Here is a 12,395-nt window from a genome sequence, read left to right on the forward strand (position 1 = left end):
AGTCCAATTGCCTCTTGGAAAAGCACTTTTGGGACAACCATGACCTGAATGACGGAGAATCTCCATATACAAGTTCATGGAATGATAACAAGGGGTGTCAGAGAGTCCCTCAACAATAATTATTGACCAGCGTTGTGGGCACAGATAGTATTGGCCACCATGTTGTGGTGAGGCTAAATGAGAAGCTGGTACTTCTCCATCAGTTTTGTCTAGTAGATCTTAGGAAGAATGGATGAAATCATGGAAAGCCAAAGAAAGGCTTGATGGCCCTTGATACATTTCATAATTTGATTGAGGAGAGGTCATTGTATGGAATGCTACCCTTGAGATCCTTGTGGTCTATTCCTTGGACATGAACCAGTCCTCCTACCAACCTAGACAAAAAGTCACTTGTGAAACCTTTTCCTTAAACTTTGTTATGAAGAGGGATAATTGTATATTGGGGAGGCTGCCTCATTGTCTTATTGGCATTAAAAGCCAACGGTGGCCTGGTTTGGAGGCACCTACAGATTGTCTTTATAGGCTTTGTTGTTCCTAGTCCTTTGAAGAAAAAAATCATATCAATGTTTTTTGTCTTCCAAGTCCAAAATAAGACCATATTCCAGGAGGTATATGCTGATTGTTAAATGAGGTGTACCTCTCTTTGGTGCAAGGAATTTGGTGTAGATACGAGAGGCCCAAGCTATTCTAGATGTTCTTCTAAATCTAAAAAAGTAGGATTACCTTCAGCCCAGGGCTAACCTACAAATGGCTCCTGATGGGTTATCCCAGACAACAAAGTTTTGGAAGTGATCTAAACATGATCTATCATTGTTTCTCCCCCTTTGAGATACGTTGGGTCTGCAATTTCTAAGATTCCAACACACCACGCCCGCTTTAACATATTCCAATATAAGGAAGACACTCAATGTGAAAAGTCACAGGTCAATGATGCATGGTGATATATCCTTGTGTTCTTCAGGTCCTGAACCACAGTGGTCGAGTGTGAGTTTTAATCTTGGAATATTTATCCCAGATCAGGTCACCAACTGTGTCTAAAAAAGCTGAAGCATCTGAAGAGAATGATGGAAATGTTTCTCATGAGGGTACAATGTGGAAAAATTAATTTCATGGACACAGAGAGAAGCCAAAATTTGTAGGTGGAAAGCCAAAATTTTAATTCAACCGTAAAGGTAAAGATAAAGGTTACCCTTGCAGATATGTGCTAGTTGTTCCTGACTCTAGGGGTCGGTGCTCATCTCCATTTCAAAGCTGAAGAGCAGGCGCTATCCGAAGACATCTTTGTGATCATGTGGCCGGCATGACTCAACGCTGAAGATGCACGGAACGCTGTTCCCTTCCCACCAAAGGTGGTCTTTATTTTTCTACTTGCATTTTTTACATGCTTTTGAACTGCTAGGTTGACAGAAGCTGGGAACCAGAGGGGGAACAACATGTGTGAATGGATAAATGTACAAAAAAAAACATCACGGCATCTGACACTCTATGCCACCTTTCTTCAGTGCCAAGGGATTCAGCTCATGTATTGGAGCTAGCTGACAGCTATGAGGAACAAAATGTTGCAACCACAAAACCTGTCTTCCCACAACCGAATAAATTTGGTGAAACAATCGCACAAATGAAATAGATCTACTTTTATTCATGTGCTGAGAATAGCATCTAACAGATCAAGTGGGAAATTGATTTGAAGGACGAAGGCATGGAGGGGATACAAAGAGGTAATTACTGGGTATAGAAAGAGACATTTTTCATCAAGCTAAGCTTAGGAAAGAATGAATGAGATTCTAGGAGAAGGTACTCTTTTTCTCCTGCCTGAATGGCAGGACAGGGTACAAGTTGGGATTAACAACTTCCAGATCCCGAAAAAGTCTTCGTAAAGGTCTTCCTATCATGTGTCACTTCACAGACGTAGGTATGATCTCCATAATCAGAAGCACTCCTGGTCAGGTAACTGCTGGCAAGGTATTTGTCACCCTGCTTGGTGCCTTTGGTTGTCTCCACTCCAGATGTGGTCTCGGTACCATCAACCTTCCATTTCAGGGTGAAGCCGGGCGGGTAAAAGTTGCTTAGGAGACACACCACTGTGGCTTTGTTCTGGCTTTTGATTTCTTGCTCAGAAGAACCGAAGATTTGCACCGTAGGAGCTACGGTGGGCTGACCTGGAAGAGAGGAAGATCTCATGAAGTTCGACCCTGCACCTTAAAACTTCAACGCAAGAAATAACAGGCCCTTCAAATTCAATTTAAACCAGAGATGTTTTTGTTAGGGATAATTAGAGGAACGTTTGCCAAAGAAATCAATTATATTATAATACATATACTGACAGCAGCAAGAGCAACATAGACTCAAAGTTGGAAATTAGACAGCATACCTTCCGAAAACATGAGAATTTAAAAAGTATTGGACTGTGCGGAAATGGTCAAATTAACTTTCAAACTGCAAGGTGAAGAAGATTAAGAATACCTTATAGTGTGGGATAAATGGTATTATAGGGTAGAGAACAGGAATAATGAATGAAAGTAGAATATTTATACGGTATGCGTAACATTAGGTTGTAGGAATTATAAATGTAAAATGGAAATAGCAACTGACTCTGTTGTTACATCCTCAAACCTCCAAAACTTTAACCTAAAACTGTCTACTGTGGACCTTCTTAACTTTAACCTTAAAGTGTCTACTGTGGATCTTCTTAACTTTAACCTTAAAGTGTCTACTGTGGACCTTCTTAACTTTAACTTTAAAGTGTCTACTGTGGACCTTCTTAACTTTAACCTTAAACTGTCTACTGTGGACCTTCTTAACTTTAACCTTAAACTGTCTACTGTGGACCTTCTTAAGAGGTCCGTAAAAGGGTTCATAAGGACACCATCGTGCCTACTGTCCCTGTCCTACTGTCCCCATTTATTCGTATTCATTTCCTTGGTTCATGTCCATGTTTATACTTATAACCTGTTATCTTGTACATGTTTGACAAACTAAATAAATAAAGAAAACTTTAACAGAGCATCTGGACATCAGCATGCCTTAGGGACAGCTTGTAAATAGATTTACTATACCAATGATGAATTATAATCCTTTAATTAATCTTTTTTTTTATACCAGGCCAGGGAAAGATTAGAAACTAAGTGCCTTTTGTACAATCGGTTTGCTCTTTCTCCTGCTGGTTTCTCTCCCTGCGTGTGTAAACTTCAGAGGCAGGAAGAGAAATAAATTATTTTTAGTTCCTGGATGCAGTGAGGTTTGTTCTCCATGGTAGAACAAACAATTGCCTGAGCTGAAACATGAATCATTTTTCTGGGAAACATATTTTTTACTGCACAAAGGAATGAAAGAGTAGAAATAGAGTTGAGTTTCATGGAATTATGATATCTTTGATATCACCCCGAAAGGTGATTTTTCAAAAGGCAAATGGACTTTCTGGTTTTTTTTTTCTTTGAAGACGTTTTGCTTCTCATTTGCTTCTTCAGCTTTGAAACATCTTCAAAGGAAAACCAGAAAGTCCAGTTGCCTCTTGAAAAAGCACCTTTGGGACAACTATGGATGAGAATCTCCATACACACATCACCCTAAGTTTCCAAAGAATTTTATACTCAATGCAAAACAAAGTATGGTCAAGTCTTCTCACCCAGATTTAATCTGATATTTTGTGGAGAATATCTTAGGTAAAGGTTCCCCTTGCACATATGTACTAGTCGTTCCTGACTCTAGGGGGCGGTGCTCATCTCCATTTCAACGCCAAAGAGCCAGCATTGTCCTAAGATGTCTCCATGGTCATGTGGCCGGCATGACTCAACGCCGAAAGCGCGCAGAACGCTGTTACCTTCCCACCAAAGATGGTCCCTATTTGTTCTCCTTGCATTTTTATATGCTTTCGAACTGCTAGGTTGGCAGAAGCTGGGACAAGTCACGGGAGCTCACTCCGTTACGTGACGCTAGGGGTTCGAACCACCAAACTGCCAACCTTTCTGATTGACAAGCTCAGTCCCATTGGAGAATACCTTAGAGGTCTCCCATTTATGTCGGAATCCAACTTGATAAGACATGACTTGAAAACCTGTTCTGAGTTGGTTCCCTCAGCCCAATATTGGTGAAATGTTCAGAATGCCCTCTGATCTCCTGATTCAAAGTCACCCATATTGAAAAAAATACATATGAGATGAATGCAGCCAACGACATTTCTTGCAGATGTTTTAACAAAAGGCACTTTGCTCTTTGAAAGAAGGCAACCATTTCCCCCTCACCCAGTTGATTAATTCTTTAAGGTATTCCACTCAAATTGTTCTAATTTTTTAAACATTTCCTATCATTTGTTTAACTCTTGCAGGAGAAAAATAACCAAATTCTGAATATCTGAAAAACAGATAACACGAACCTTTCTAATCCATTACTTGCACTTCTTTGTGATCAATTGTTTGAATTTAACACTTACCTCAATGTTTAATTATTTCACGGATGAAAGAAGAATTATGATTTGATGCAAGCTGCTTGATATTATTATTTGAGACAAACGAGGAAAACCATTTGACCAAACTCTGTGGCAAATCTCTTTTTAATCAAAGGGAAATCACTGTCCAGACTCCACTGGAGCTGAGTGACTATAATAAACTTGAATAAATAAATGAAACAAAGGGAAAAAAAACCACCAAGAAAACTTCAGAATACGAAGCGAAGATTTGCCTCCCTACAAATGAGAGATAAGACAGGGGATTTAACTTTACCTCATCAAAATTACATGTTAATGTTGGCATGTCTGATCAACTTCATGATGGTCTGTTTTGGAATGAATGATGGACTGTTGACTAGGCAAACCAACATTAATATGCAGTTTTGATGAGGTAAAATTAAATCCTTATCTCTCAGTTGCTTTAAGAAGGGTATTTGGATTATCAAATGATCAAGCAATTGATAACGCACCATACTTTGGCTTAATTAATTCTACCTGGAAAATCTATCCATAGAGTGACAATACCAAACCTTCAGCCTATCCACTGAAGAGTACAAATTATTGTACATACACAATACAAATTAATCTCTTTAATCCTGAGAATAATTACTTTTCAATGTAAAATTAGCCACCAGCGAGATTTCTCAAGAGCTCATTGACCGTTAAAATCAAGGCTTACCTGAGAAGAGGAAAGAACAGGTAATATAGATTCGAACTCATCTGTCCTGACCTGCGTTAAAAGTTCACTTCTCATTGAAAAATAACCATAATTATTGATAAATCAAAAGCAACCTCAAATCAAATTGCATGGAGTCGAAGTAGGAAAAGAAGGCTACAAAGACGGAAAAAAATGAAAATATCACAGGAAGATAGAAAGATTTGGGATCGATTCATCGACTTACCTGTTACGGTGAGCTGCGTTCCTCCTCCGAACACCCACCACAGTGAAACAAAGCTATACAAAAACCTGGCCTTACTTCAGAGCAGAAAAAGTCACAGAGGTTTTAAAGAGAAAAACCATAGACCCATATTTCATATCAGAACAGGACAGCTGAAGTCCTTCACATGGTCCTTTCAATTTGCGTTCCTTAAATCCCATGGGTTGTACTTTGGAAGGGGGGAAACCAAGGATCCATTTCGGGAGTGGTAGGCCCAATTGGTGTTTTATAAAGATCCCGGGTCCTTCAAGAAGTTCCATTCTGGGAGCATTTCCTTTCTGGATGCAGGGAGATGGTAGATGAGAGAACCTTTATTCCTTTCTAGATTGAGTTGTGTGAAAGAATCTCAAATGTCTTCTGTGTTTTCCAATTTAGCAAATGTCGACTCTGTTTAAGAAGTGTGACAAGTTAGATTGTAGGTGTTGAAGTTTGGTTGATGCTTTAACTGTTTCTGATGAATTTAATCCAATGCACCAGATCTCTTTTTGAAGTGCATTTTGACCACCGTATTATAATTTATGTGGTCCACCATTAGGAGTAGTTTTAAGTAGATCCATCAGAAATGGACTCCTAGGAGGTTATTCCTTTTTGATTCTGATTTATCCCATCTAAATGTCCTTGAGGTTGGAAGCTCAGTGAATCAGGATAGATAACTTTCAATTTCTCAGGACACCTTATATGAGGAACACTTCCAAGAAGGCTCTGAACCATGGGCTTTTGCCTGCTGGTATTCAGATCTACCTGTTGAATGTCTATGAAGATTCTCAGTCATGCAGCTCATGGTTGCCCCAAGGTGCTTTTTCAAGAGGCAACTGGACTTTCTGGTTTTTCTTGGAAGACGTTTTGCTTCAGCTGAGAGCTGAAGAAGTTTCTTGGATGAGAAGCGAAATGCCTTCAAAGAAAAACCAGAAAGACCAATAGCCTCTTGAAAAAGCATCTTTGGGATCTACCTGTTGAATTTCTAATAAGGACAACCAAATTTATCTGGAAGAGTAACAATTATCTGGAAGAGTAACAATTATCTAGATGGTTAACTGAGGTTTACTTAACTGTCAATATAAGCGATCATACCATGATCTCAATGTTGTGTTAGTGTGGGGATTTGGACTGCTTCATTGTGGTTGTGTGATGTCCTTTAGAATGTGTACTTTCATGAAAATTCTGGGATAGGTTTTAAAATGAGTTTTGAAATGTCTTCTAAGTCCTGATCCATGATTTTTTTTTTCCTTGCGCGAGTAGAAATGCAACTTTTGAGCCATTTGGATCTAAAGTGATTCGTTGTTCTGAAACAAATATGAGATATTGAGATGGTTCCTTAAAAACCATCCATGTTAATTCCATTTTTTCTCCTTTTATATTTTGTCCTGAAGGAATAATGAGATAACTCTGAACAATGACACAAAACTGGTGAAGGGCTTAAGCAAGTTCAGCCTAACCAAAGGAATAGCAATGGTGTCCAAATAGCTTTGAATGTGCAAGTCGCCTGTGTGAACAATTAAACCGGACTTTCAATATAGGTTTCCTAACGGGATTCTGGTTTGGTGACAGCTGGTTGATATGCTGGTCTCCCATACGATGAAGTGGCTATGCATTAGCTCAAACCTAGATGTTGAATCTGCTTCACACAACCTTTTGAAGTGGCCTTTGTACTCGTGAAATCAGAGCAAAACACGTTTTTAGTGTTTTCCATGAATTGTCATCTTTATAGTTTATATGTTTGCACATTATAAGTTTGTAATGTCACTTTTTGCATGAATTGATGGTGACCTAGCCTTGAATTTGTGACCTAGCCTTGGACTGCAGATAGATAAATAAGATAAATAGATAAAAGATAGATATATAGATAGATAGATAGATAGATAGATAGATAGATAGATAGATAGATAGATAGATAGATAGATAATATGACTGAGATGTTCAATATTGATATCAGAAGGAGAGCTGGTTAGAGTTATTGGAAGAACCTCTATGATCCCATATCTTCCCAAATCTTCTAGCATTACTACTAAAGAACAAGGCTTTTTCATTTCAAACTTGAGAACAATTCATGTATGAATTTAATGCAACACCCATGTAGGAATCCAAAACCCAATGATACTTCCTGAAATCCTCAAGAGAATCAGACCTGATCCCCCCCCATTGAATGTGGCTAACTGTGTGAAATAGGATCTTGAAAAGAGACCATTCCCCCCCCCCCCCCACCGAGGTAGGCAGGTTTACACAGCCCTGTATTCTTGATAAATTTGATGAATCACACAAATGAAATACATCCATCTTTATTCATTGCTGACAGTAGAATCTAACAGGTCAAAGGTGAGGGGGATTGATTTGAAGGGCGAAGGTGTGGAGGGGATACAAAGGATGTAACTACATGGGATAGAAAGAGGTGTTATTGATCAAACTACATTTGGGAAAGAATGTTTGAGACCCCAGCAGATGGGACTCTTTTCTCATTCCTGATGGCAGGAAAGGAACTCATCATAGAGTTAACAACTTCCAGATTTTGGCACAGTCTTCGCAATGGTCTTTCTATCATGTGTCACTTCACAGGTGAACGTCTCATATTTTCCATAGTCAGCTTCACTCAATCTCAGGTAACTGCTGGCAAGGTATTTGTCACCTTGCTTGCTGGCTTTGGTGGTTTCCACTCCAGATCCTATCACTGTATCATCCCCCTTCCATTGCAGGGCGAAAGCAGGTGGATGAAAGCCAGTCAGGAGACACACGGCAGTATACGGGTTCTGGCCTCTGACTTCTTCCTTGGTAGGAGCAAAGACTTGCACCGAAGGCGATACGGGCTGACCTGGAAGAGAGGAAGATCTCATTAAGTTCTACGCAGCACCTTAAAACTTCAACGCAACATTGATAGAGTAACTTGATTGATAAATTTATACATAGGCAAAACTTCTCAAGATAATACATGGGTCAGATGGCAAGAATCACAAAACCCACTTCTTAAGAGAGAGAAAAACATTATTAAAAAGCTAAAGGAAATGTTTGAATGACTTCCTTTGCATTCAGAAGTGAATCCTAACACCAGAAAGGGTTAGGGTTAGGGAAGGAGATACCGGAGGCTGACCTGGAAGAGAGGAAGTTCTACACAGCACCTTAAAACTTCAATGCAACATTAATAGAGTAACTAGATGGATAAATATACAGATAGTTTTCCTCATCAAGACTATGGAGGAGGGACTGGGAAAAATATCAAGACAAAAATATCAAATTTTTCCTTGCATTTGGTAGGAGACAGAGAAGATTGTATCAACCAAACATATGGACCACAGCATGCCTTAGGGAGAAGTAACTGGGTTTACTATGTCAATTATGAATTATTATTATGATTTACTTTTTTCATTAAACATGAAACTCAGTCAACTGAACATTCAAAAATGCATCACAAATACCACTGACTGGTGCTAATGGTTGATACGGTTTGCTGCCAGCGTCCTGCCAGCATTATTATTATTAGTAGTATTTTTATTAGACAGTTTTCTTCATTTTACATCACAGATTCAGCTTTGCAACAACAATATACTGGTTATACTCACAGTTTTTTACATTATGCTTACTATTATGTCTCCTAGTATACAGTATCATGTTTGCAACTATGATTTCCATATTTCTAACACAAATCTCAATGTAATTATCATTCTAGATATTTCATTTTACGTTTTTATAACATCTTACCATAATATTATTTACAATAAATATTCTTCCGTCTATCGTTATATTTGTACTTCTTTCTAATTTCTAATTTGCTAATCATCTTTCATGGTTAATTTTCTAATCCTTGCATCTGCTATCTAACCAACTATATACCATGCATCCCAAATTAAGTAGATTCTGTTTCTCCTTTGTCTTTAATTTCCATTGTTGACCTGTCCATTTCAACTGTCTAATATTTCCTTTATTACCCTTTCCTCTGTGAGTATATTTCCATTTTTCCAGTTTTGGGCCTATACAATTCTAGCCGCTGTTATTACATGTAACATTAAGTATTGAGGTTTTTAAATTATATTTAAAAACCTCCATACTGACCTGTTAACATGCCTAATAAAAATAGAATTATTATTGTTTAATTAATTTTTTTCTCTACCATGCCTGGAGAAAAAAGTGCCTTCTGTATATTCAGATTCTCTCTCACACACACACACACACACCCCGTTGGTTTCTCTCCCTGCATATGTGAGTTTCAGAAAGAGAGAAAGAGAAGTAAATTATTTTTAGTTCCTGAATGCAGTGATGTTCCTTCTACCTAGTGGAACAGTCGATCACATGATGATCCTTTCCAAAAACATTAATCTTCTCCCTGGAAAAACACATTTTTCCTCTATATGAAAGCTAAGGAGTAATAATAGAGTTTCATGACAAGTATACCTCTCGTGGATATCAACAGAACTTTCTAAGAGCATTTAAACTCAATGTCAAAGATAGTGTGGTCCAATCTCCTAACTCAGATTCCTTTCAATATTTTGTGCCAAACATCTTAGAAGTCTCCAATTTATGTTGAGTTCCAACTTGATGAAATGCTCTTCTGATCTCCTTATTCCAAGTCATCAAATTGAAAGAATACATGTGACATGCATGCCACCAGAAATATTTCTTAGAGGTGAAAGAGAGCAGAGAAGAGCAACAAAGAGGATTAGGGGACCGGAGGCCAAAAAATAGCAAGAACAGCTGCAGAAACTGGGCATGTCTAGTTTAATGAAAAGAAGGACTAGGGAAGACATGATAGCAGTGTTGCGATATCTTGACACAAAGAAGTGGGAGTCAAACTATTCTCCAAAGCACCTGAGGGTAGAACAAGAAGCAATGGGTGGAAACAAATCAAGGAGAGAAGCAACCTAGAACTAAGGAGTAAATTCTAATGACAGTTAGAACAATTAATCAGTGGAACAGCTTGCCTCCAGAAGTTGTAAATGCTCCAATACTGGAAGTTTTTAATGTGAGATTGGATAACCATTTGTCTGAAGAGGTGCAGGGTTTCCTACCTAAGCAGGGGGTTGGATTAGAAGACCTCAAAAGTCCCTTCCAACTCTGTTATTCTGCCAAGATGTCCCTCACGAATGCATCTTTCATGATAAGAGGTTACTTATTTTCACCACTGTCGACCAAATCCTTAAGGACCCTTCTCAAATTACACTTTGAAAAGACATATTTAGGATCTAAATTTTCTATCTGTTGTTTAACATGCAAAGGAGAAAAAGAACAGAATTCTGAACATCTGGCAAAGAAATAACTACTTTTGCTTGGGCTATATATTATTTATTTCAGATGAATGGTTTGAATTTAAAGGCTTATCCCAATGGCTAAATGTTTAGGGGAAGAAACAAGAATTATGGTTGATAGGAAGGTGGTTGAATTTATTAGTTTGGACAAAATCGGAAAAGGCAATTTGACCAAACTCTTGTAGGACTCGCTGGAATGAATGTTGGGTAGACTATCATTCCACCACGGGGGATTAATACCACTTCTGTTTCCTCCACAATCACACCACATTCATTAACCCCCTTTTAAGGTTCTTTACGAACCCCCCCCCACTACCTGAGAAATTGATGGTTCATTCAAATATCCATTTCTGCAAACTTGAGCCAAAGAGAAATGAATGTGCCTGGTATCTCCCTGGATCCATATGCTGTTTATTTAATATCACACATCATATCTATACGACATCTCTTATGCACAGAATCTGAGAGACACTCACATCTTAAGGCTGAAGCATTCCTCCTAACTTGGTGGCAGAATCTGAATATTTTTCTGAAAGGCTGAGGTGCATAATTTAGATAATCATCAACATAGCTCTGAATCTAACCAGAGATCTAATGTTAGATCCTGCTGCAGATCCCCTTTCAATCAAAGGGAGATCACTGCCCTGAGTCCATTAGAGTTCGAGCTGTAGCAAACTTGAACAAGTAAAGCAAGAAAACCTCAAGATATGAAGTGAAGATTTGACTCCCTACATGGATTGATTTTGGAACGAACAATGGACTGTTGATCAAACATTCCAACATTCCTATGCAATTTTGATGAGGTTAGATTAAAAAAATATGACCCCGATACTTTCGAATCGTTTCTGCCTTATCTCTCAAGAAGATAGGATGTTTTGAGTACCAAACAATCAAACGATGTATTGTATTGATAATATATCATATCCTTCTTTGGCTTACTTACCGTGAAAATATAACGACACAAAGACAATATCAAACTTTCAATCAGCCTCATTCAGTTCCGTTAAAAAGATTATAATACAAATTAATCTCTCAGTTTTTCTTTAACCCAAAGAATAGTTACTCCTGAGTGTAAAAGTAGCCCTAAGTAAGATTTTTCGAGATCACAGTGAACAACGAAGATGATTTGAATTAACTTGTCCTGACCTGGTCTCAATGTTCAGTTCTTATGGAAAAACATTATCCTTGATGGATCAAAAGCAACCGTAATATCAAATCGCAAGGAGTCAAAGTAGGTGAAGACGGGATAAAAGATGGAAAAATGAAAATACCACATTCAGGAAGAAAGACTAGAGATCAATTAATTGACTTACGTGTGATAATCAGTTGGGTTCCACTTCCAAAGGTGTACCACAGTGATGCATAGCTATACAAAAACCTGGTGTCATTTCATAGCAAAAAAAATCACAGAGATTTTAAAGAGAGAAAACAGTAGACCTCTGTTTCATATTAAGACAGGACAGGAGATCAAACAACAGCTGATGTCTTTGACATGGATATTTCAATTTTCTTCAGTCCCAAGGAATGCATTTTGGAAGAAAAGGCAATAGACCATTTTTGGAGGTGTTAAAAGAAGGGCCTGTTGGTTTTTTATGAAGATCTTAGGTCATCCAAGAAGTTCCATTCTTGAAATGATTGCTTTCTGGATACAGACAGATGGTAGATGAGAACCTTTATTTCTTCAAGATTGCGTTGTATGAAAGAAGCTCAAGTGTCTGCAGCATTTACAGTTTTGTGAATTTAAACTATGTTTAAGAAGTGTGACAAGTTACTTTGTTAGGTACT

Source organism: Natrix helvetica (genome assembly GCF_964273705.1).
Source record: "Natrix helvetica genome assembly, chromosome: 14".
In the NCBI taxonomy this organism is placed as follows: Eukaryota; Metazoa; Chordata; class Lepidosauria; order Squamata; family Natricidae; genus Natrix; species Natrix helvetica.